Here is a 26273-nt window from a genome sequence, read left to right as displayed (position 1 = left end):
TCCTAAGTTCTCACGCCAAATTAAATGAATAGCAGACCTATACATGAGAAGTGTAAATATCAATTGGAGTACCAGCAGCGGATCCTGGGGAAAAGGAGATGAGAAATGCGTCACAATAACATTATGGGCAAGTACACCCGATTTCGCAATCCAGTTATAGAATTCGGAAGATTGGAGGGAAAGATAAGCTATGACGAAAATAAAATCTTCCTCATTCACCCTATCTTACTCGTGAGCAAAAAATACGACAACGCGAGAGTTGCAGAGCACTGCTCACGAGTCGGTGACTATCTGGTTCATTTATTCGTTCAGGGAGAACCTTTTAGCTTACTGAGTGTGATTAACAATGACCCAAATTGGCCATGCACAAGGCCTAGGAGTAGCTTAGAAGCGGTGAGCCGCTCGGCATGAGAATGTGACGTCATCGACTTACCTGTGAAATAGTCAAAGCCGCCGATTTTTCGCCAGGAAAAGATCGAGAAGTCGGCGACGGATATAAAAACGGAAAAAACACTTGTCATTCTGCTTTTCAAATCCTATCAAATCGAAAGTAAAATAAAATTCGTGCACAAGTCCATTGTGGCCATTGGAGGTGATAGCGGGTATAATATTGGATAGCGAGTAAAGACTTGCCTCTCCCTCCCTATGTCCGCAATTGTTTGAGGGAAATATGAATTTTTGTGCCAATCAGTTCGAAAAATTACATCTCTTATTCTCTAATTCCTGTAGGAATGAGAAACATGGTGCGGATCCAAGATAATGCTCTCCGTGCCACTCCGAAAGATATATTTTCTTAATAGCTCTAGCAGTCAAAGCCAAGCACGTAGCCTCCGAGTCTCTTGCGGTCCCCAGCCTAATTCATGCAAAAGGTGTGTAAAGCTCTCTATTCGCTCGTAGCATATATGCTCTCCAATACCATAGGTTAGTTACCTAGTGCATGATGCAAACGGAGCATGCATCGAATTAATTGTACAAAAAAATCCTTAACCGCACAAAAACCCTTGACCTAGCCGGTCGTGGACTACTAAAGAAGTAAGTAGATGCATTGGGGATGAGGTTTCAAGGTGAGCGCGAGGTTAGGGCTATGCTACCGATTCATGCGCGTGATCCCCAGCGTAAACAGATACCGCCACGAGTATATGTCGCGGTCATCCATTTTTGGACTCGACTCGTACTCGTACGTTACCGCTATTCGTAAGCCCTACTATCGGCCATACCATTCCACGTGATATCTACATCTACATACTACCAGGCAAGCGGCTTCAACAGACCTGTAGCAGGGGGTGTTAGGACACTATCCTTTAACAAAAACAAGGAAATGCACGTACGAAGCCTATTATTTACTGTGGTCCTTCATAGTTCGGTGGAAAAACGAATTCGTACACCCATTCCTTCGGCAAAATACCACTATTTCTCTTTATTAATCATTTATGTTGGACGTGGAAATAAAGTGAGGTTCTTATGTGATGTTCTCCTCGTCGCTCTGAAAGATATTTCTATTCTTAATTGCTCAAGCAATCAATTCCCAGCGCATAGCCGCCGTCTCTAGCAGCTCCCAGTCTAATTCTCTGAATATCTATGCCATGTTTCTTTGTGAGCCCGTAACAGATTTTGAGGAATCGTGCACCTTTCCATTGTATTTTATGAAGTTCAAGGATTGAGTCATTCTGCGCCGAATTTCATATGCTTTCGGCGTATTCAGGGATGACCAGACGAGTTCAAAATAGCTAAATGAAGGAATTATAAGATATATGTATAACATTGGTACTGTGAGTTCATAACTAGTAAGCTGCCACATGCGCTTTTAGAAGGAAATTATCTCACTAATATAACAAAAATATTTTCTTTGAAATTTGAATAATCCTGCGACAACATACTGATTTCAATTCAATTAACTATCAATAGGCGGATAATAAGTATAAATTTACTGGGTCGAGAAAGGTAATGTTACCACATGAACGACAGTTAAAAGGATTTCATTTACCCCACGATGACTTCCTTGAGGAGCCTCTCAAGCGCACCAAGAAAGAGAGATAATTTACATGCGTGAGGATGAGGCTCAATGCAAGCAGAGTTGTCTCAGGAACCAAAACTATACAGCCCCGATTTCATAATTGAAATAATATCACAACTTTGCCCTTCCAAAACCAAGAGATATTAGCGCTGGGTTCGATGTTGGAATGAATGCTTTAGAATGTATTTACCCACAATTCCATCAAATAAACAGGAACATGGGAATATTTCTTAGAAATAGATGAACATACGATTTGAAATATGTACTACATAAATCTTTGAATACGCTCACGGGACTTCAAAATGGCGTTTCCTTGGCAAATGCTGGAATTAAGTAGCCACAAAAATTGCTATTCTATCTAATGATCACAAAAATTTATTTTCGTGATTAAATTTAAGCAATGTGGAGGGAAGAAAATACTTAAGATTTTATCGATATAAAAGCCACAACTTTGTCATAAGCTCATAGAATAAAATACCCTTCACTCTTTGATCGTTTTACGGAATTTAAAGGGAAAGCGCACACAGCGATAATTTGCACTAGAAACTTTATTATTCTGATTTTTTACGATGCATGCCAGGTATTAGGGAATACATAATTATTTGATTTGCAAGTAGGAATATTTAATGCATTAAATAGCTCGCAAACATTCTAAACATATGCGCACAGAACGCGTGATCTTCGCCGTAAATTCAGAATGGCTGAGGTTATAGCTGTTCAAAACATCCTAGAGAAGAGTGATTTATAAGCATCAACGTAAAGCAGTCGGATGCTAAGCGTAATTCCCGAGTTCGAATAAACTGCTTTACTTTAGAACGAAAATAGGCTTCACTGTTAATCTTAATGAATTATATTGATCAACATAATTATTATTAATTACTCTAGGATACTTTTTTCTGTGAAAAACCTTCAGACATACGCGTGCATTAATTACAGAATTCCCTCAGCTCCATAACCGTTTAAAAGGACTCATTTAATTAACATCAAGCAGAGCGTAAGTATTCTCTACGGCGAAATGCGAATACCATGTGACTTATATCTTCCTTCATTTCATTTTTCCATCTTACATATTCTCATAACATCGAAAACAGCACTATACTGGCCTTTACATATAAGTTTTGTAATACGTTCACAATCACTTAAGGAAATCCATGCCCTGGATAAAAGTAACGCGCTAGGGCGGGATTCGAACCCGCGGCCTGCGGTTTAGCAGGCGTCGACTTTATCCCGCCGCTACCGAGAACCAGAATTACTAAAATTGGGAATTCCCACACATGGAATGAGAAATTCCAGAGAAGTCAATTTTTTCAGCGCCCCGGCACACCAAAAAAAATCTTAGAAGAAATAGGAATAGAGGAGAAATCCGTCACACTTTTTCTACATTTCCTATATAGTTTCAAAAAATTACATTAGATTTTCGATCCCGAACATCACTCTCGCGATTGATCTTCATAAGGCATAAAAATACCTAATATATTCAACGAAATTGGTGAAATTTTTCAGCAAAAACCGCTTAAGTTCCTTGATTGGTATTCGCGCCACTATGGCCAAAGAGGACAGTGAGAGACTTGCGCCTTTTTTCCCGACAACTGTCGGTAATTTTCTTTTCTTTACCAATGCTTTCCTTAGTCCATGAGACAACGAACAAGCGCTCCGTCGCTGTCACGCCGTGCTGCGGTCAACATAATCCTCAAGCCACCCGACTATAAGAGCTGAAGAAGAACCTTGGGGATAAGTCGCTCATTGATCTAGGCCAGGGGTCTCCAATTTACTAGGCCACGAGGGCCACATTCCAAGTTCCGAATCGCCCCGCGGGCCGGATAGCAAATTTGCCGATGACTGAAGTATACTAAGACCAACGTCTACTGAAGAATCCGGTGGCGTATTTCTTATTTACGAACAGTTGAAAGCGACTTTAACGAGTAGTCCGTGTAGTACTGCGCTGCAAATGCTCCTAGCGGCGTCTCACAGAGTTAAACGAGCGAGAATCGCGCGGTACTTGGAACGAGTGCGCGGGCCGGATGAAAGCCCCCCGCGGGCCGTATTTTGGAGACCCCTGCTCTCGGCCATAACTTTACGAATTCCACTCTTTTAGAATCGCATAATATCCATCGAATATCTAGCTCCCTCAAGTTCCGGCCAATTTCGGACAGAAAGAGAGACATCGCCCTTTTACAAAAGTGAAAAGACTTTCTCTACGCTCTAGCCATGAATGATGCTGACTTATCAACACTATCGATCGTCTCGCAGCATCTATAAATGAGACGTCAAACTTAAGGTGACGGTCACCCACGCTCATTAAAGCGTTAGCATGCGAGAGCAGCCTGGATTTCGCAAGAGCATTCATTCCTGAACAGACGCGTGAATATTGCTCACGTTTGCCTCTTTGAGAATACCCAAAGTCGATCAGAAAATAATATAATAAAAGGTTTTGGCGTAAAACGCGAATTGGCATGGGTATATCCATAACGGAATCACCCGAAAGTGCACGTGAGGCGTGACAATTCTCGAATTATTCGCTACCGTGGACTCGAAACAACAATCACAACCCCTTTTTTCCGGTCCTCCGACAATCTTACAATATTAATATATCACTGTTCTTAAATAGATTTATCAATCAAATTGTGCAATGCGCTCGTTCTAATTATGTATTATGGCCGACTGCGATAGATTTTCAAAAATAAAGACCCCGTGTTAATCCTATATTCGTTCCTTCGCCCACTTCCCGAGCTATTCGTGGCGAAACATCGGCGGGATTAACCCTTTCGCTGATGAGTTGATAACGTCCGTGACTCTTGCGGAGCGGTTCACTGCTTCTTCGCCACTTCTCGGCCTTGTACATCCGTATTACGTGGTTTGTTGTCATTAATACTCTTAGTGAAAGATTCTTTCCGTCAAGGATTATGTATCATACGCAAGAAGTATAGCTTTTTCTTATTATGATTATTTGTCATCATAATATGATCACTTTATGATCTATCTTTTTTGGGACGGTAAAAATTTGGATTTAATAGATTTTTATACGGTGTCTCTGAACGACTTAATGAATCATAACTTTAATGACGTCACTAAATCATGAAAATTGGGCTGAAAATCTTGCATTTTTAGTAAAGAGAAAATGGCTGAATGAGGAATAGTTTTTCGATACAACTTATCTTTCCTATCTATCCATCAAATAACCTTTCTAAATTGCGACTCCGGGTCTGAGTGAACGACCCTATTTGGCATTCGATGCTGAAATAAGACGTTTGCAGATCATGCGCCCTCTCGTTATTACTCGAAAGTTCGCGTCGTTATGAGAGAATCAGGTGAGCGCTCGATATAAACTAGGAGTAAGGATGGATTAGAGGCCGCAGTGCTTCAATCAGCAGCGAAAACCTCTCGTCAAAGGGTTGAAAACACTTATTTAATACAAATATTCATGTAGTGAAGAATAAAGAATGCTAGATAATCACCAAGTTCCACCAACGATACCTTGGCACAAATATGACGAATTGCATTTTTTTTCAATTTAAAACCCACATAGAATAATAAAAATTCAGGAGGAGGAATCTATTGGTACAACTTTATTATACTTAAATTAGTTTCAAACACGGTGGAGATACTCTTTAACTCCCATCTCACGTGACAGTCTCATTTACGGCAACTGAAATGCTTGATTCAAATAATAAGTTGCACTTGTTCACAAAAAAAACTAATTTTAATGCGACTCCAATATGTATTCTTACAAACATCATCTTCACGGTTCATATAGTAATAAGTGAAACAAATTTATACATATTTTGGGGGAAGGACAAGGGGAAATCCTTTGTTCCAGAAGTAAAAACGGGAGCGTGAATTCCACAAGAATAGCTAACCTCCCCAAAAGCCAAGTTCGAATCCTACTAATCGAAACCAATATCCGTTGAACAAAAACCATTCTCGACCGACATCAACTTGAGATATTCTGCACGTGGGCGTCTTCACATGAAGGCACCTGGTGGTGGAGCATGTGATCAGAGGTTCGAGTTCTGGATCGGCCTTAGGCTACTCGGATCCATAATATGCTCGCGATGTCACAATGTAAATTGCATACGGGAGAGGATCTGAAGCCCAAGCCTCCCCTTCTAACATCCATGCCTTCTAGTTACATCAGACTGAGCTTAGCCCTCACCTCTCATACACACATCTTCTCATTGAATCGAAGAAAGTAGTATTAAATCCATAACCTGCGATCCTACCACAAAGACAACTCCTCTAGAATCCTCATTAGTCTTATTTCAGAACATCCAATGAGGAAATGATTTGGAATGAAGTTTACATATCCGATGGGGGAATGAGACGGGAAAAATACAGTGGTTACCAAGGAAATTGACTACGGCACTAATTATTTCCATGGACCATAAAAGGGAGAGAAAAATTTATAAATATTATCACTTGACTCCATGACTATTGCTGAATTTCATTTACAAAGCAGGACGGATGAAAATGTACGAATGATGTAGCGTAAGCATGTCCACTCTAAGACCTCAGAATTAAGGCCACATAAATAGACGTTGTTTCCCAGCTTTTTCTGAGATATGCACGATCTTGGATCGGACACAGTATGAAAGACGCCAATGAGCATAAATCTTCACTTGCGCCGCATTAAATCCAGAAAAATGCCATTGTTTCGAATACTCTTTGATAAAGAGCGTAAATTCTGTGGAGAAGAAAGGCTTCTCTAGGGCGAGATACTATGGTTCACCTCCTAAGTTTCCTGGATATAAGACAATTACTTATACCACTTATTTTTTCAAGAGTTCTTGATTCGATTAGCTGGCACAGTTGAAGCAGTTTAACTTTGGACACATTTGGAGTCAATCGCTATGGATATATTGCAAGCGGCTATCATTTATTGAACTTCGGAAACAAATAATATAATTGTGCAGAAAAGTTTCTCGGGATTTCCACCGGTTGATGTCGTCCATGTCTCCCGACGTTTCGAGCAGCGACTTGCTGATCATCCTCAGGGGATCATTCGGAAGATGATCAGCAAGTCGCTGCTCGAAACGTCGGGAGACACGGACAACATCAACCGGTGGAAACCCCGAGAAACTTTTCTGCACCTGATACGCCGGGAAAACCTAATATCATACAAATTATATAATTACATATATATTTTTTTTCAATTTATTTGCTATTGGAATCAATGGTATGTCAAAATTTATATAACTTTTCTCATACAGAAGAGGAGCTGAGTTTATTTCTCCTTTGCAATTGTCATTTCTTTTGTTTTCTACCTCTGCCGACATGAAGGCATTGGCAATCTTGGAACACTTCTGTGTTGATAGTAGTAGCGAGATATCGCTTTGGAGCTGCTACTATAGAAGTCTATTGCGACGTGTAAACCAGGCTTTACTCTAGAAGCGTTTGACATTTTCCCACCGAAAAATACGATAAAGCTCTTCGCGGAAATTCCAGCGGGTCATTCGCGCACGAAACACCAGCAACTGCAGAGGTGACTCCGTGGAAATCCCGAAACGATTTCAATCATACAGTGCTCCATTTTTCGTTTTATTCCATACAGTACTCCATTTTCCGTTTTATTCCATACAGCCGTAGCAAAAAATATAAAGTTTCCTCACCAATTTGAAGCCATCGTGATGAAGGATCAATTCTTTTTTACCAAATAATCTGAGAAAACCACATTTTTTCAAATGGCTAAAGCACCACAAACGAGCTCTCCGTGAGCCTAGATCAAAGGTCGAAAAACATCTCATACCAGCGAGTCTCATGTTCAAATTTTTATGGTTAAGAGCGACTCCTGCATTTTCAGAGGGAAACTACTACCATAATACACCAACTTAACAATAATGTAGAAAAAGGATAGAAGATACCCGATACATATCCAATATTACATGGAAGACTTCAAGAAAATAGTAGAATTGGAGGAGCAGACGGAAAAGAAAAAAGAAGTTAATCGTCCTAGTAATAATAATAACAAAATGAATGTGCCAAACGTAAGCAAGACATTCTCGCCATAAATACTCGTATTATGAAGAGCGCTAAGTAATGATTAGCCAAAGGATGAGTGGATGCGAGCTGCTAAATGCCGTAATGCAGTCTAGCAACAAATGCTATACCCGTGTTCATTTTTACTCCTTCGCATATACCTAGAAAGTTAGTCACTTAGTTTTCCGACATCACACAAAGAGTTTCACGCCGAGTTTCGGTTGATACATAATTTAAAGGAAATTTCCTTGCCCTATGAATTATTGGAATGATTTTCAAATATTTTCCATATTTCATTTGTCATCTTAAAATTTTCCTCGCAGCAATAGGTCCCTTCCTTTGCTACTCCAAAAGTTTAATGGGTCATCGTTATGAATCATTATAAATTTTACTGATCGATACCATGAATTTTAGCAGCAAAATAATTCAAATTAATTATTTGCAAATTTTCGTGAAGAAAACATCAATAATTAAAATTGTTCAAAGTTAGCCACTTTCATAAATCTTTATCACTCAAACATTTGAAAACATGGGCATAGATTAAGCTATTGGTTGAACTGCACGAACTAGTAATGTTGAATACTCACTCCGAGAGTCAGCATGAAGGTAAAACAGCGAACAGGTAAGTAGACGAAGCTACAATAATCATGTATTCCGAAAGCTTTACCTGAAAATGCATCATAACATTTTCAAGTTAATTTGAAAGCTAATACTATTCATTAGGTGCTCATACCCACGAGTAGTTTGTCCCAAAACATTGATATCGCTGGCAATGGGTCCTTTGGGATAGGTTATTGCCATTTGGCCACAAACATTGATCAATGTTGAGAACTAAGGGCAGTCATTGCTCGTCCTGAATGGAGAAAGAATCTCGACACGCGCCCAACAACACCAATCGGTGACACCCACGACCCATTGCGTCATACACTGGACAAACGCACACTTGCACGCGAATCTAGAGTTGCGGATCAATAACATTTCATTATGCAACAGTAGACGGATATTTACATGTGATCTGACCAGTGAGACAAGGGACTATGCTACCACTTTAAGACGCGAACTTACTTTCAAGGGCTTAGCCAAAAGGGTGAAGCTTTCTCTGCGCTTAAATAAAGTCTTCTTTCAAGATGTATTTTCTACTTCGAGCACTACGTTATTCGTACAACATTTTTGAGCGAGTGTGGAATGGAAGATGGGCAAAGGAAGGCCTTGGATAAGATGTTTTGGAACAAATGATGAAGAATTTCAAACAGAAGAATTATGCTAGCGAAAAAAGTCCGGGTGATATGAAAGCTGAGTGGAGAGCTGCGTTGAATCAATTACATTATTATTGAATTATGGTGATGAAGTCCCAGCATTTACGCATACATTTTTCATACGATCACGACCCATATTTAACTTAGAATAGTATAATATACTTCCCGTGTGAAAAAATGCGCGAGTGAAAAGGAACGCGAAATAACAAGAGGCAGTACCTTTAAATAGTGTAACCGAAAACTCTGGGTGGCACTACCTCATGAAATAAAATTACACATATAGGAGAAATTTCGGGTACGTCCTTCAAAGATTCCTACGCCGACAGTTAGTTTGAATTTCGTGGATAGTCTCCGGATATGAAATAATAGAAAACGTGACATATATGTCCATTTTGATTCATTGATACAATGAGGGCCTTTGGGTAGGTCACCGGCTAATTCCAAGACGTAGGCGGGACTTGGCGGCTTGTCATTAATCGCTTTTCATAATACAAGGAGATTTATAAAATGCACATGTTATCACTGTAGCTAATCTACTTTAGAGAAGCGTCAGTGAAGGTGTGAGTAGCAACGATAAACGACCAGTTTATTTTCCTATTTTGGCTCTTTGTTATAAAGAAGTTTTGGCCAGAAGTGAAGTATCCATTCGTCAACTTTTTAAATTTAATCGCTCTAGATACCTTCATTATCTCCTATTATAATATCGGGCTAGCTAAATTACGAGCCTTGAGTCAAAATTTTACATATTCTTAATTTTGCGAGGGAGATGAGCGCATATGAATCATTTCTACACCCAATGAAAAATTTCCTATTTCATCTTTCCTTGAAAGTGGGTTTTCGCTTAACATTTTTGATGAACTGTCAAATTAATAAAAATTTTGGAAAGCTCAGATGGCACGCATACCATGCCTAACGTCAAAATCCGAAACACTTGCTCACGCAAATCATATGGGTCCATGCAATTAAATTCCTTAAACGGTATACGATTTGCGTGCTGATTTACGTACAAAGATTCTGATGGAAGGATGTTACTCTACCTTCAACAAGAAGGTGGTTTAACGCTCAGACTCAAAAATAGGAAATTTATAAGACTTAACATTTATTACCATTTAATTTTTCCGAGGCAATGCAATTCAATTAGAGCAAAAACAATGTTTAAAACGGAATTTGGAAATTAATATTTCTAATCTCCATGCGAATTCGAAGCAGAAAGTCACGTTAGATAATTTTGAGGGCTTATGCTGACTTTTCGTAAATGGCGGAGAAAAATTAACTAAATATAAATTATGTCCACACTCATGGTAAATATCGGGAGTAGGAGAGCTAGGCTGTTAGATGGAGACGTGAAGTTCTTGGAGACATTCACATAGTGACAACAAAAGTGCCGAGAGAAATTGAATTTACATTAATGGCTAAGAGGAATATTGTCTTTGAATAATAATCCAAACTCTTACGGAGAGAGCGCTTAGTACTGAATCAGTGGTTCCGGGATCACATCCGAGTGAAGCCTTTGGATTGTTATTCAAAGAGGTAATTTTAATAATGTGTACTTCAAAATCTCTATGCTTTTCTTTGCAGATTGTTAAAATATGAGGAAAAAAAACAATTTTTACATAGTTCGTTTTGTACTGTGTGCTCAGGTTATACTTGGCTGTTCTTTTCATAAAATTGCATTTGCCCATGCCTTAAAAAAGCATTAAAATTGAAAAGTTGCGCCAGTGCGAGGAATGCAAATTAATAATATCAGTATCTCCATTATTTAAGCACTAATACAGTAAGAATTATTAGGAAAACATACTTCATCTACATAAAATCCATATTATTCCAACAAATGTAGTACGAGTGATATCTGTAGGATATTTGCATATATTTATACAGATATTATATGCATACAGTGTATCTTATGATACTTACGTAATAACCTGGATATAATTTATTTCGTGCTTCAAGGGGAGGTTGGCGCTTGACACTGGCCGGAATCATTCCAATCGGTTTCATTCCGTTTCATTTCGAGCATTGCATTCCGAGTGGATGGCACCGCGACCGGAATGCGGTTAGTATGAAAATTTTTACTTTGATAATCGGATGAGCCCTCGAAGTGAGTCGTTGGAATGAAAATGTCAAACAGCAAATTCTAATAGCGTTTGCAACCACTACCGGCATCAGCCGCTCATAATGAACACCGAGCGGAATATTTCCGATAAGTGTCAAGCACAGGCCTCCAGGGAAAGAATCTATTACCCTGGCTATATATTTATGACTAACCTCAAGCTTTTGCTTTCGTCCGCAGTGAGCTCTACCCTCGCCTATCCAAACCCCCTTGGAAGAGACAGTAAATCACTCCCTCGTGACCGTGGCACTAAATTTCACCAGGCTAAATGGTGCCAGCTAATTATGCAACTCTCCAACTTACAATGGCGAATCATATGTATTACCTTGCTACAAAAATTTTTTCATGAGTAGTAGCTTTTTCCAGACGCGAGAGATTGATAGTACCGACGATTATTGCTGTGACGGATGTGAACACTTCCTCGATCGTCCATAGGAGGGAAAACTGTAGGTCGCCACGGATTCCGATGGAAGTCACTCCCCTTGTACCAATTTCTTGCCACGATTCGTAATCCCCGGGGAAAAAACCGTGCACAGAAAACGCCAGCAATGCAATCGAATGTTTTTGCTGCCTGCATAAAACTATAATTTTAATTCAAATAGAAAAATGAATTTAAAATATAATTACATGTTTAGCATATTCCCGAAGATATGCCACGCACTAAAATTCATGATACGATCAAAACACCTCGTGAGAGTATTTAGGTGCATACCACAATACAGAACCTATTCTCTTATCGACAATGAATTCATGCATGTGTAAAAATGAACTCGATTATGGAACGTATCACGCAAGAAAACACTAATGAAGGTCAAGAAATTAATAGCTAAAAAACACTGGCTTCATAATGTGAAATGTGATAAATGATAAAAATGCAACTATTTTCAGCTGCATTACGGAATAAAGGCTAGATTACATGAGTATTCACGCAATCAGAGAGGAGTGTGATATCAGACTTATGTATCTATAGCCTGTAAGTAAAATAACATAATAGTGGTCAAACCGCTTTACGCTGCGGTGAATAATGTTACGCACGGGAAGTTAAAAAAAAAGTTTTGCGCTTAAAATTTGGGAAATACAAGCAAATTTAGAAATCGAACTGACCACAGAAGTTTTCCATGCATATATTAGGACTACAAATCAATTGTGTTCTCTTTCCATCCTTCGCACGAAAGTGAGCAACACGCAAACAGGGAAGATGACGTCTCAGTAGCAACCCGAGTTATCGCCCGCAGTGATGACGTCATTGTCTCAGGATCGCTTCAGCTGTTCGGAGCGGGCGGAGCAACGGAACGATCAATGAACGGGAGAGATTGAAACCTTCGAACCGATTTACGTTCATGTTGTGCAGCCGTGGAGTCTACGACTGCGAGTGGGTAACTTCTGATCGATAATTACTCAGAGTGCTACATACGCACTATCATTAATTGGATGCTGTCATTGCAATCAACATTAATTTGTCATAGGCAGAGCGAAACAAGCTTTCATCGAAACCCTAATAGCATTGAATCCTAATGCTTTGCACAAAATGCTTAGAGCGAATGCCTGGGCAAGAAAATATTTCTACGTCATGACAACAGTTGACGGACTAGAAAAGGGAGCAAGGAGGGAAGCATAAATATAAATCGGCATTATATAACCAACTTCCCAAAATTGTTTCAGAAACAGTTCGCCAACCAAATTGCTCCACGCTCAAGGAAAGAAAACGATCCCTCCTTCGAGAAAATTATGGTAAAACACCAAAACAGTCAGGCATTGAAAACAACAATTATTTACAATATGGTAAATTGTCATTCATACTGACAACACAGAAATGCAATTACCTATTCCACTAGGGTGCACATAAGCAATAGTGGAATGCGTAAAAAAGTATCAAGGGAAGGTGTATGGGTGCCTTATATCATGCTAGTATGTTAACTTGCGTATGAAAGGGAAATGTACACGAGGGAAGCTAAGAAGGCTACAAAGAGGTAAAGAAAGAGTGACAAAAGAGGCTTACATCAAGAAGGGCGTCCTCATTGGAGAACTGTTCTATTTAAACGTCCTTGTATAGATGAAAATTCACACTGACATTATTAGTAATCGTCTTCATTTTGAAATTACACATGTTAAATATGAACTTCAACCTCATTGCAAACGCAGAGTAATCGAACAACCAGACTGGCCACCCGCTCTTGCATCACTCACCGGCAGGAGGAGAATTAATAACGTCATCTGACGGCGCGTGCCTCAACTATTACCAAAAACTGACTGAATACGCCCGTTTCAAAACATAACGCGGGAAATGGTCTTCCGTGGAGTATCAGGGCATATACCTCGTTTTTTCCGATTTGCTGTCATAGTATTCAACTTTGGATCATTCAGTGTAATTATTTTGCCTGCTTATATTAATTAAGATTATATGACGACGATTATATCGATACAATATCAGAAATATCCAAAGCTCATTAATGCACTCAAATGAAGTATGTTTCCCAAGCTGTTATAACTCTCCACAAAAATTATTGGCACACTGCTGTGATAGTCTTTAATCAAGGAAATAATTTGGTAAAACAATTAAATTACCAGTAGCCATTGCGACTTTATCAATTTCAAAATAAAATATTTTTCTAATTTGAACTACTTTAATGCTGGCAATGAGAATATCACTGCAAAAATACCAAATGAAGACTATGTTCAATCTAAGAAATTGGAAAAGGACTGAAGTATAATGATTGCATATTATTATATCACTTTGGTAAAACATTTTTCTTTAAAGTTCTAGGTTGACAAAAGGTTCACAGGTTATAAAAATTGTGTGTGTACCAATTCCGATTAGGTAAAAGTTACTCCAAGATCAAGGTATGAATTTACTCCTCATCTACAACTTAAAAGAGATCCGTATCCAGTGCATAATTTATAAAATTTTAGGTACTGAAATACATTTAATTGCGCATTTAATCCACAAGATTTTCAAATATTAACCCCCCTAAAACTTCAGGTTATTTTAAACTTGTAATAAAGATTACAGCAAAGAATCACATTTTACCAATTACAATAAAACCGATGACATTTTCATATTCTTTTAGTACTGTAAGGAGGACTGAAAGAAATTTGGTGAAATACTTAGGGCTAGCCAATTTCAAATTATTTCTGATAGCAATGGCAAAAATGTCTTAATCAAAAATTTGCATTTATGTATTTTTCTAGTTTTGAGAGAGGGGAAGGGGGACTTTCCTCAGACTGACTCTTGCACCTCCAATGAGCCATGCCACATAGCAAACATGTACCCATGAGTACACAAGGGCCCAAGCAATAGCTATTTACTCCAAGCTCATGAATTTCATTAATAATAGGGTGGTTTCCTTCATCAAAGAAAACGAAAGGCATTGATTGCGATTCGTTACCTACCATTAGTGTATTCATAATATACAAATTATTTTGTTTTAGAAATACCGGGTTAGACGAATGGCAATGGTCCATTTTTATCCTCATTTGAAAAGGGCCAGATTGGCGCCCATGCGATGCCACTCCACGTGACGTCACAGGGACCTAGTTTCTATACGAGAAGATAGGAGTTATACGTCGTCTGAGGTTACCATTGCATGCATGAGGCGCAGAGCTCAGGGAAACATGTCTTAACAATCACTTATTAAAACTGGCTAAGGTCAGAAAGTTTTCCTCGTTTGATAAGTTATTAATAATCCTTATTTAAGCCAAGCGCTACCAGTCAGCAGGGTACTAGGCTAGCCGCTAGCAGCCTGCGTCGTATCAGCGCTAAGCCTCGCCTCAAGGTCACCTCGCAGGGCGGGAGGGGGAACCAGAAATACGTCACGCGGAGAGACTTCCCGACATTCATACTTAGCCGCCGCGTTTTCGCGCGCTTGAAAATTTTCACTTTTCATTTAATCGCGAAAAATAGATATCGTCATTTAAAAATCTAAAAGCGTGAAATACATACTCCAGGAGTAATAATCTTTCGATTTAGGCAATAAAAAAATAATAGGAAACCACCCTATTGAAGTTACCCTTTAATCTATAATATTATAGATTTATATTTCAGATATATATTTTATTTTATATAAAATGGACATTTTTTTCAATATTTCACCATCAGTATAAAAACAGTGTGATATATTAATCATATTGATGTTGATTACTCTAAGATATTAGTTCTTTATGTACAATATAAAACCATATTACTATTAGTTGCTCTGCTGAATCCCAGCTTGGAAACTACTAATGGAAAAGGCTCTGAAAATCTGGCAAGAGTCATGTCCTGTAGTCCATTTTTGCGGGACTATCGTTGGCTATGGAAGGGGGTGGAGGACAAAGTGCTACAATAGAGTACAACAAACATCATTCATATTCTGTGTGGGAGTTAGGTCACCCTTAAATGAGGAAGAACAACCGTAGATGGAGAAAACATTCTTTCAACAGTATTGTTGCATTAACTGCTATGGACATGCCAAAACACTGCCAGGCACACTTGAAAGAATGGCAGTGGATCAGGGCTGGGCACATGGGCGTACCCAGTGAGGGGCAGGTGGGGGCAGCTGCCCCCTCCTAGAAGCAAAAATCACAAAAGTCTTTAACCAAAATCAGTACTGAATTGAAATGTAAGTATTCAACAAATTCTCTTTAAACCCACGAAAAATGATATAGGGTAACCTGCCCAGTAATGGACACCCTTAAGAAAATTTTAACTTTAATAATTTTTTGCAGGTCTCCTTTTACCATTAGAAAAAAATTGATAATCAATATTGATAGCTAATGACTTCTCTCATTAAGTCTGCATATCCTGTTGTTCATGCAGGTTCATAGTTTTACTGTACTTGCATATCTGTAAAATCATCTCAGAATTGCCAGTAATGGACACAGCGAAGCTAGTCGCGGACACCCCAATTTTGGACACTGGTTAGGAAAATAAGAGAGTTTTAATAGAAGAAATAGTAGCTTTATTAACTTTCAAAACTGATATGACACAAGGAAAAAGAAACTTTATCAACCTCGAGGTCCTCTGATAACTACTTACTAAAATACATACTGTACATGTTAACTTCCAAGTTATATTTTATTAATATTGAATTCCTCGGAAGTAGTGCCGACCTCTAACAATCTGATACGGTTGTATAATTTGTAGAATTTGACTTAACTTAATACGTTGAACATCTTCAACGTTTGGAAAAATATAAACATTGTCAACCTTGGTGGACTTTTTCAAAAATTTTGCTGTCACTAGACCTGCTTTAATATCCATCACCTCTCCAATGAACACTTTCGTGGTTTCTCTTTTTGTTTTTTCATTGTATAAAAATTTAGCTTCAATGAAATCGCCTTTCTCTACCTGTCCATTGAAGAGTTTAGAAGATGCCGCTTCATCTTCTTCTTCGCTAGTCCAAAGCTTGGAAGTATCAGATTCATCATGTACTGAAAAAGATTCATCTTCGTCACTCTTCAATCATCATTTTCTTCTTTTCCTTAAATTTATCTGCCTTTCTATTTTCTCTTTCCTGCTTTCTCATCAGTTTTTCTAATTCCCTTTCCTCTTTTTCTTGTCTTTCTTCTCTAGGAAAATCTTGAATGAATCTGATGTAACAACGGAAGGAAGGTTTGGGCCTAGTCTCCTTCTAACCTTTTTTTCTTCAATTTTAGGGTAGAAAAAGCATTTCTTAAATGGAGAGGGAGTTCCAATGGCTTTGAATTTTTGTAATTTCTCCGATTCACTCATTGTAGTTTGAGTACTAGTCTCAGCAGCACAATCAACATTGAAAGAAGAAACTGAGACTTCCTTTTGCCCATCAGTATCGGAAGCACACTCACTTTCAGATGCACCATTAGTTGTTTGCTGTCCACTTTTTTTTAAATCTCCAGAGGTTGTACAGTAACATTGCATCTTCTTTTCCTCGCCAATTGTTTGGAAAACACTCATTTTAACTACACAGCAATTCATTGTTGATACTTTTCTCTAATTCTGTCAAGAAAGAAACACCCAATTGCTCTTCTACCACTTGATCCTGGACGCAGTCTTCACGGCATCGAACTTCAATGCATTTGGTGTAGTCCACTGCATTGGCATCAAATGGACCAAGTCCACATTTCCTAAATCCATTTATAATGCTTTCCTTTGTGGTTTTTTGGAAAACCGTGGACAAGAGATGAGCAAAAGTGTGTCTGGTAACTTCTTGAGGGAAATTGACGTACTTCCACTCCTTCACAACCTTTGACCAGCCTGCCTTAAGAGGTTTGAATACACTTACATCAGCAGGTTGCAGAATGTGGGTGCTGTTTGGGTAGAGACTCACAAGAATCACTCCCAAACTTCGGCACAGTTCACTAGTGTGTAGTGTTAAATGTGAACGGTGTCCATCAATGAAGAAAAGGACAGGAAACTTAACACCTTCTTCTTTCAAAGAGGGTACAAAGTGATTCCCTAGGTACTCAAAGAAAATCTCCCCTGTCATCCAACCGGATGGAGTGGCACCAATTCCCCAAGCTGGTGGATGATTTTGGGCAATGGTATTGGGGATCCGCACGTATGGGTACAACACCATTGGTGGAACAATCCAACCAGCAGCTGAAAAAGCAGCCATTACTGTTAACTGTTCCTTGCTGTTGTTTTGCACCACACTGTAAAAATCGCCTTTTCCTTTAGGCCCAATAACTTTTCCATTCTTTGGACAAAGTAGAAACCCAGAGAAAGAAAACCCTTTTAGAGTGATTTTTATCCATTTTTTTCTGAAGTCAAACTAAACACAGAAGGGTATTAACAGAATGAAAAGGTTTTCCAAGGGTTTATAGGGGGTGTCCACTACTGGATTTGGTCTTCCAGAGATGGCCACACCAGGGTCCATTACTGGAATTCATGTTAAACTAGGCTGCCAGTAGTGGACACCCCCTATAAAGTGCTTCAAATTCATAACTTTGGAAAAGTAAATACAAAATACGGAAGTTGAGTTCATATTTAATGTAGAGGTTATATTTTGAATGAAAATAAACAACAAACTTAATGGATAGCATCAGACTTAAATAACTACCTACCTAAACACGTAAGACAGCAAACAGGCCATTCACGCGGTGACGGCCATGTTTAATATTTTTGGTCACGTGTGTGCCAACTTTACTTCATCAAATTCTATCATTTTACCAACCGCATATATTGCAGTATATTTTGGCGCAAAATTCAAACCAAAAGCAGTCAAAATAGTGATTTTGAGAGCATTTTTGTCCGCCCGTGTCCATTACTGGCTGGGTGCCCATTACTGGGCAGGTTACCCTATATTACTAAAAGATATTTAACTAAAATAAAACTACTTTTTCAAGGAAATAATGTCCTGCCCTCCCCCCTATATCATGGCATGCCCCCCCTAGACCATGGCTTGCCCCCCTAGTTACGATCCTAGGGTACGCCTTTGGCTAGGCATTAAGTGTTTTACAAGTATTTTAAAATATGTATTTGAAATACATATGTATTTGTAATTGGTAATTAAAATACACGAACTGAATGTATCTTGTATTTTGTATTTGAAACACAGATTTTTGATATTTTCCCATTCTAAAATAAAAATACATTCCTTCTAGCAGTAAGGGTGAGTAGTCCCTTTCCCAAATGAGCATAAGATGGTGGCCTTCAAGAGGCTCAAATCCTTCCCCTAGAACTCATTGTTATATCTAAGGTTTTGCACGGCATTTCTCCATATTAGTTTCAGCTTTCGGGTGTTCCTCCGCATTGAGTTTTCCATAGATGACGACAGTTTCTCCAGCCATCCTGCTGGTGTCTTGACTGAAGAAACTGTCGTCACCTATGGACAACTCAATGTGGAGGACACCTGAAAGCCGAAACTAATAGGTGATATAGGACTCATTGGTGAACACTTTTATGGAAATGGGGCTCTACTTATTTTTAGAGCAAGCTATTTTATGAGAGACCCCACTTGATCTTATGGAACCATCCCATCACCCTTCCCCCTCACTTTCGCCCACCCCTCCAACTCCCCCCACAAATTTAATGGCAGCAACAAAGTTTAGCTGCAATATTGCTGACTACTGCAACAAAATATTTTTCAATATCTCATTCACGGACAACTCTCTTCAACTCTTCTGCCAGATTTTCAGCCATTTGCCTCTCAGCAAAAAGAAAATACTCGAGGAGAGTACTTTTCAGTTTAAATTCTTCATCTATAAAGTGCACAGTCATGAAAAAGAAATTTTGATTAAACTCAGCAGTCCAACCATCTGTAGTGATACAAAAGTACCTTCCACTCTTTAACTGTTTTCTAACCCTTTCTTTAGTCATATTAGGGTCATGTGAGATTCTTTAGTACAGTACCCACAAAATGAATCAGGAGAATATTTCAAGCAACATGAAAAGGTGAGCAGTGAGCAACCCACGAAAAGTACCATAAGCTCATTTTGGCCCACCCTTGAACCTCACGTTCCAACACACACAATGCATGAGGAGGGAAGCCCAACTCCTACCTCACATGACTTCAATACCCACAGTGTGAGCAGAGGGAGTCATGAGTGCTGGCTATCTGACTGCCCCTTGCACAACTCCAGTGCAGAATATGCGTGGAGAGAGTAGTGTGCGGAGGGAGTCGCGACTCACTAAATAAGACTCTCTCACCTCAAAGCTCAATCTGCCGAGTCGCACATTTCAACTGACTCACTCGCACAGTGCCCATCACTAATCCATACCCTATGTTGTCTACATATCTCATGCAGAAGCTGCCTCTACTCCCCCACCATGTCCAGCCTTTCATTGTTCCTCCTCCTCTCTGTCCATTTCATCTTCTCCATTCTTCTGGGAGATCGGGTTGGTGTGGTGGCTAGAGTGTTGGCTTCCCACCCGGCGGGCTCGGGTTCAAATCCCGGCAATGGCAGAGAATTTTCAGAGACTGCCCGATCCCTGCTTGAATGTTGTGTGGAGGACATTTCAAGCGCAACACTCTGTCCGTCGGATGGGACGTTAAGCCGTGGTCCCCTTGGCACCTTTCACTAAGAGCAGGCTAATGCCGACGCCGGGTTTCTCTCCACCCTTCCTTCCACACCCTTCTCTCATGGTGCAAATGACCTCAGCTGTCGGTCGCCTCCTCCAAATACCATACCATCCATTCTTCTCCTCACCCACATCTCAAATGCTTAGTCTTCTCTCGTCCTCCATCCTTAGGGTACACATTTCCACACCATAAAGCACTGCACTCCAGATCAGACTCTTCACTAACCTTTTCTTTAAACTCTTACATAATGATCCTCTCATAAATTCCCTCCTGTTCATGAACGCCTCCTTTACTAATGCAATTCTCTTCCCAATGTCCTTGCTGCTGCACCTGTTTTCCTCTAATGTGCTGCTTGAATAGTTGAATTGCTCTACCTGCTCAAGTATTTCCCCACCGACTTTTACTACTTTACTGATTTATATTCCTAGTTCGCAACGCTTTACAAAATGGCATAACCTTGATTTTCTTGTAATTAATCCTCATCCCATACTCCCTGCAATGCTTGTCTAACGCATCTCCCAGAACCTGCAGCCCCTTGCTAACTGGCTAATCATCAATGAACCTCACTGATTTGAACATCATTTTTCTCACTTTTACTTCAGCTTCTAAGTCATTCCACACTTTTCTTACCATATCCTCAGCAAACACATTAATAAGCAGTGGAGATAAAGGACAGCCTTGCATTACTCTTCAGCCAATGGTTGTTCGTCCAGATTCTCCTTACCCTTCTTACTCCATGATTTGCTACCCTCAATTGTTCAGTAAGTGCCATACACAGATTATGAATGGTCTCCTATCCCTCCAATCTACCTCAATTTGCTTGAGAATCTCCATTAAATTTACCCTGTCTACTCTATTAAATGCTTTTTCAAAATCCGTGAAGCAAGTATACACATCCTGATCATTTTCTAGGTTCCTCTCCACCAGAGTCCTTCCTCATTATCACTATTGCATCATGAGTTGACTTTCCTTATCAAAAATCAAATTAATCTTTACCCAAACCCTCATTTTCCCTCACCTCCATTCTAATGTTTAGTATCCTCAGAACCACTTTCACTGCATGGCCATCATTCATGACAACTGTATGCAATTGATTGCACATTGACCTTGTTTTTTACCCCATTCATCATCCTTATCGGTGCAAACCAGTGATCATATATGTTTGATTGTGTGGAATATATCAAGATTTATTATTATATTGATGTCATAAATTTCCAACAAGAGAAGCTGCAATCTATATCTTACATGGATGCAGCTATCTAGTGTGAAAAAATTGTTAAGCTTTTGATACCACCCAGCAGCAACTCCTTCATGTGACCAAATAATGTGTTGCTGAAAGAGATCACATTCATGGGATAACAGTTAGTTCAAACAAAATCTCACAAAAAGTACCTCATAAAAACATCAATGGAATAGTGTATCTTTTGACACTTGTAGGTTTTGCTCCAAAAGCTTGGACTGGGGTCTTGCAGACTTTTTTCTCTGGTCTATCTGAAATGTTTTTATTGGGTCCTTTTGAAATGAGAATGATGTATCTTCCAGGGTTAGAATAAGTTTGAAGGTCAGGGAATGAATAATCACATGCCCTTTACTGACGCATTATTATAATGTCCTTTATGGGGGATTATATCATGAGTGTCCACCATAAAAATACCCCTGAGGCAACCTGTTTTAGAGCATGAATTGGATGGAACTTAGAATTTCCCAAGATTATGGATGTGGCAGGGTCTTAAAGGAGGACTTGTTTTACAAAAATGAATTAAAACTTTGAAATTATGAACTGGAAATTCTAGTACATAGTCATTGGCGGTTCTAAGTTATTAGCATAAAAAATTGTAAAAAAGATATAGGTGCTGACAATGCTTTCCTGTCCAAACAAAGCAGGACAATTGTGTTTTAGGAATCAATATCAAGTCGTAACTGAGTTGATGGAAAAAAACATGTAAATATCAAACAGAAAAATCCTTGCACATATATTACAAAAGTAATGATAAATGAAAAACTAAACCCTCTGAGTGTGGCCGGCTGATACATCAGCTTTTTCATTTACCACAGTAAAAATTGCTATAACTAATCGATTTAATTTTCAGTTAAAATTCAAACTCTGCAGTAAAATTCAAAATGCTAAAATCACTATAAGATATTAAAAAACATCTTGATAATGTTTTTTCTAAAGTGTAAAATTTTACGAATAAAAATTTGTAATTTGGTGTGAAAAAGTTAGGTAGTTATCTAATTTTCTTTCCCCAATCTCCTATTGCATGACAAAGGGATAAGAATAAATAATGACATGGTCGGATACTGCTATTGATTTTTTTACCTAGTCCATCATCTGAAGGGAAAGTCTTTTTACATGGTTTTGGTAAAATAAAATGTACAATATCTTCACTGTATATAATGTTTTCCACTATCATCTCATTTGTCTGACTTTTGTGTATTTAAAGTGGGAGGTGGGGGTCATTTAATTAAAGACAAATGTATTGCCCATCAGCAAATCTTCATGAGATTCTGAAAACTTGGAAATTCACTTCACAAAACTTAAAGAGTTTTAGCGGTGATAAATACCTCTCTAATTCATATGACCTTAAATATACTGGACGATCACGTTTACGCTGTGTAAATATTTTAATATTCTATTATATGTAATTTCAAACCAGTCATTCTAGTCATTGATACATAATGGCTATGCAGAAATGCTAATCGGCCATTATAAATTGTATTTTCAGTATATGGCAGTTGTTTGATGGGAAATTATAAAGTATTTGGTGAAATTTTGCGGCAATATAATGCAATTAAGAAAAATAAATTCATACTTCATTTCTCAGTGTAAATAAAAGTTATTTTCACAATAATATCGATTTCATCTGATGATTGTGCTTCTTATTGAGATACGTAGGTCCAAATGAAATCCATTCATAGAGGTAAAATCATATTTATGATATAAGTAAAGCAATACAAGCATCTGCACCTGGAGTACCTGTATATTCTACTGATAAATGAGTACCTATGATACTGCTTTCATCAATTACATAGGCATAGAAAATATTTCCTTAATTTTTGGTTATTAAATAATTTTAACATAATCATTGGAGTGACAATGCAAGAGCTGGAAAATATCCTCACCAGGTGATTGTTGGTTGAAGGCTATTCAAGAAATAACTCGACAGTGCTACACATATTTGTATGACAGAAAACAGTACAACTATTTTTGCCATTACAGTCTCACTTGAGTGGCCAACAGAAGCATAGCTGGTTTTCAGCCTCACCAACAAGCAGTAACCACCTTCTCCTATCCTCAACCAGTGCTGAAGTCATGTTGATTTTTGTCATTGCCTCTTTCACTTTGTCACTCAGCATTCTCCTGCTATCTCAACCTTTAACCTCTTATAGTATTCCAACGTTGTATGGTTCTTCATAAAATGCCTATAATTGTCCATTATTTCTATTTGAGTCGCAGTCAGAAGGCCCGCTCCTAAAATCCCCGGTGACAAAAGGCCCGAGACAAAATACCCGTGGCGATTTTGTCACCGATTTTGTAGCGATTTTATCGAGGGGATTTTGTTGCCGGGCGTTATGTCTTCAGGGGGTTTTGTCCTCGGGCCTTACGTCAGTGGGGGTTTTGTCGCGGGGGATTCTGCACCGGGCCTTATGTCGGTAACCCTTTCTATTCCTCAATTTAGCCCAATCTTGTGCTGGACCAAATATTTTTCTTAAAACTGCATTTCAATGTCATTAATTTGTTCTGTGAGCTATTTGTGAAAGAATTAGTTTATATTGAATATATACAGGGTGTCCCATTTTAAGTTCCCACCCCGAATATCTCGAAATCTGAGCAAAATGAGAAAAAATGTTTCAGATAAAAGTTATAGGGTTAACAGGGGGACATACGATGGTGATATTGAAAATGACCTTGAAGTCGATTTTCAAGGTCAAAGTAGGGGTAACTTTCATTTCTTAAATGGAAAGCCATATTTTTCATTGCAGGATCGTGTTCTACGGAAAAAAATACAAACTTTTTGTTGGAAACTTTTTATTGAAAAATGCATTCCTCCAGAGTTTTCTCATAAACTTCGCTCATGTTATTATTTGTAGTGTCACATGGATCCTGGTTGTGATTTAGGCATTAATTACCCTCTTCAGAACAGCGAACTGAATTATCATGTGTTGTGCCCGACATTTGACGGCCTCAAGCTTCGTAAATTCTTGAATTTTTTAAGGGAGAGCGAGGTGACCGAGAGAGGTCCTCGCGCAAATCTGGCCCCCACCGCACTGGTTCAATGGGTTCATTTTCATGAGGAGGGGGCTACGGGAGGAACCCTCACGGATCGCGCCGCTCCCGGAACAGAGAAAAACACGGTAGTTTCACAACAACCTAGTATCGGGTATTAGTTTTTGTGGTAAAATAATAGTCTAGTTGTTCTCTCGGTCGTAATTTTCTTTGGTGAAATATTTGTTCAGGTGTTACCTTCGTCGTTTCGAACTACTATCGTCGCAGAAAAGGTAGAACGCTGAACTTTAAGCATTAGTATAAAATCCTATCGAAGCTTGATAGGGTATCGTCATATTTCTGCTTACTAATTGTTTATTCAACTACAACAATGAATCGTGGAACATTGTTTAAACGTAAACATATAGCTTCTACGGTCGAAAGAGTGAAAAGGACCACGCGAACAACAATGAAAACAGCGGCACGGTCGTCTCCTTCATCTCATCACGGGAAAAATATTTGATTGGTTATTTTCATTGTAATTTTTATAGACAGAGCAACATCTTCACATTACGAATAACTTTTTAAAATCAAATGTTACCCATTCCTTTATTTGAAAAATGGCCGAAAGGTAGATTTCAATTTCCGAGGTGAGGAGATGAAAATGAATATCGCAGTTACATATGACATATGTGAAAAAAGTTCTAAACTTTTCATGTTAGGAAATTTTTATAATTCCTATTTTTTTAAATAAACCAAAAGGACGGAAATCACCTCGCGGCTATGCAGGATACTAAAATGACGATTTTCGCCTTTTTGGTTTTATTTTAAGTAAGAAGAACAATATTTGTGTATTGAAAGAAGACAATTTCCCACCATTGATTTGTAAGGTTGCAATAATTAAAGAAATTCACCCAGGCCCACACGGTTTAGTGATAATGGTGACCGTACAAACCCCATCAGGACAATTTAAGAGACCAATCTCAGAACTGTATTTTGCCCACTTCAAATAAGTTACAAGTTATTTTATGTAATTATGTAATTCTTTTCAGGAAAAATTGTTAACATTTTTCAGCGGCCGAATAAACATTTCCTTACATGAGAGGTTTAAAACTTTTTTCTGATATTTCATGTGTAACTGCGATATTCATTTTCGTCTCCACATCGGATATTGAAATCTACCTTTCGGCCATTTTTAAAATAAAGGAATGGGTAACATATTATTTTAAAAAAGCTATTCGTAGTGTGAAGATCTTGCTCTGTCTATAAAAATTACAATGCAAATAACCAATCAAATATTATGCCTGTGATGAGATGAAGGAGGCGACCGTGTCGCTGTTTTCATTGTTTGTTCGCGTGGTCTTTTTCACTCTTTCGACCGTAGAAGCTAAATGTTTACGTTTAAACAATGTTCCACGATTCATTGTTGTAGTTGAATAAACAATTTGTAAACAGAAATATGATGAGACCCTATCGAGCTTCGATAGGATTTTATACTAATGCTTTAAGTTCAGCGTTCTGATAGTAGATCTACACGCAGTGTGCTTTTCAACAATTTTCTTGTGAAATGGGGGATTACACACCTCAAGAGATCGTTGAAATAATCAAAGTCGTCGGGGCGTGTGACAACAATTATAAAGCTGGTGAAGACCCCTACGCAAAGGTGCATTGGCCAGAATGGACACGCAATTGAGCATTTGATGTGAGAATAAGACCTAACCAAACGCATTTTTCA

General features: G+C 38.6%; 1 protein-coding gene across 2 annotated transcripts in view; it reads right to left on the bottom strand.

The window, feature by feature from the left end:
- Positions 1–13525, bottom strand: part of LOC124171890 (sialin-like) — a 166497-nt gene extending 152972 nt beyond the window's left edge. For both annotated transcript variants that reach the window (XM_046551279.1, XM_046551280.1), the window contains exon 1: positions 13353–13525. The gene's annotated coding sequence lies outside the window, so the exon portion shown is untranslated. The remainder of the gene's footprint in view (positions 1–13352) is intronic.
- Between the last annotated feature and the right edge of the window lie 12748 nt (positions 13526–26273).

Source organism: Ischnura elegans, chromosome X (genome assembly GCF_921293095.1).
Source record: "Ischnura elegans chromosome X, ioIscEleg1.1, whole genome shotgun sequence".
Classification (NCBI taxonomy): domain Eukaryota; kingdom Metazoa; phylum Arthropoda; class Insecta; order Odonata; family Coenagrionidae; genus Ischnura; species Ischnura elegans.
The sequence above is the reverse complement of the archived record's forward strand: the minus strand, read 5'-3'. Positions and strand labels throughout refer to the sequence as shown.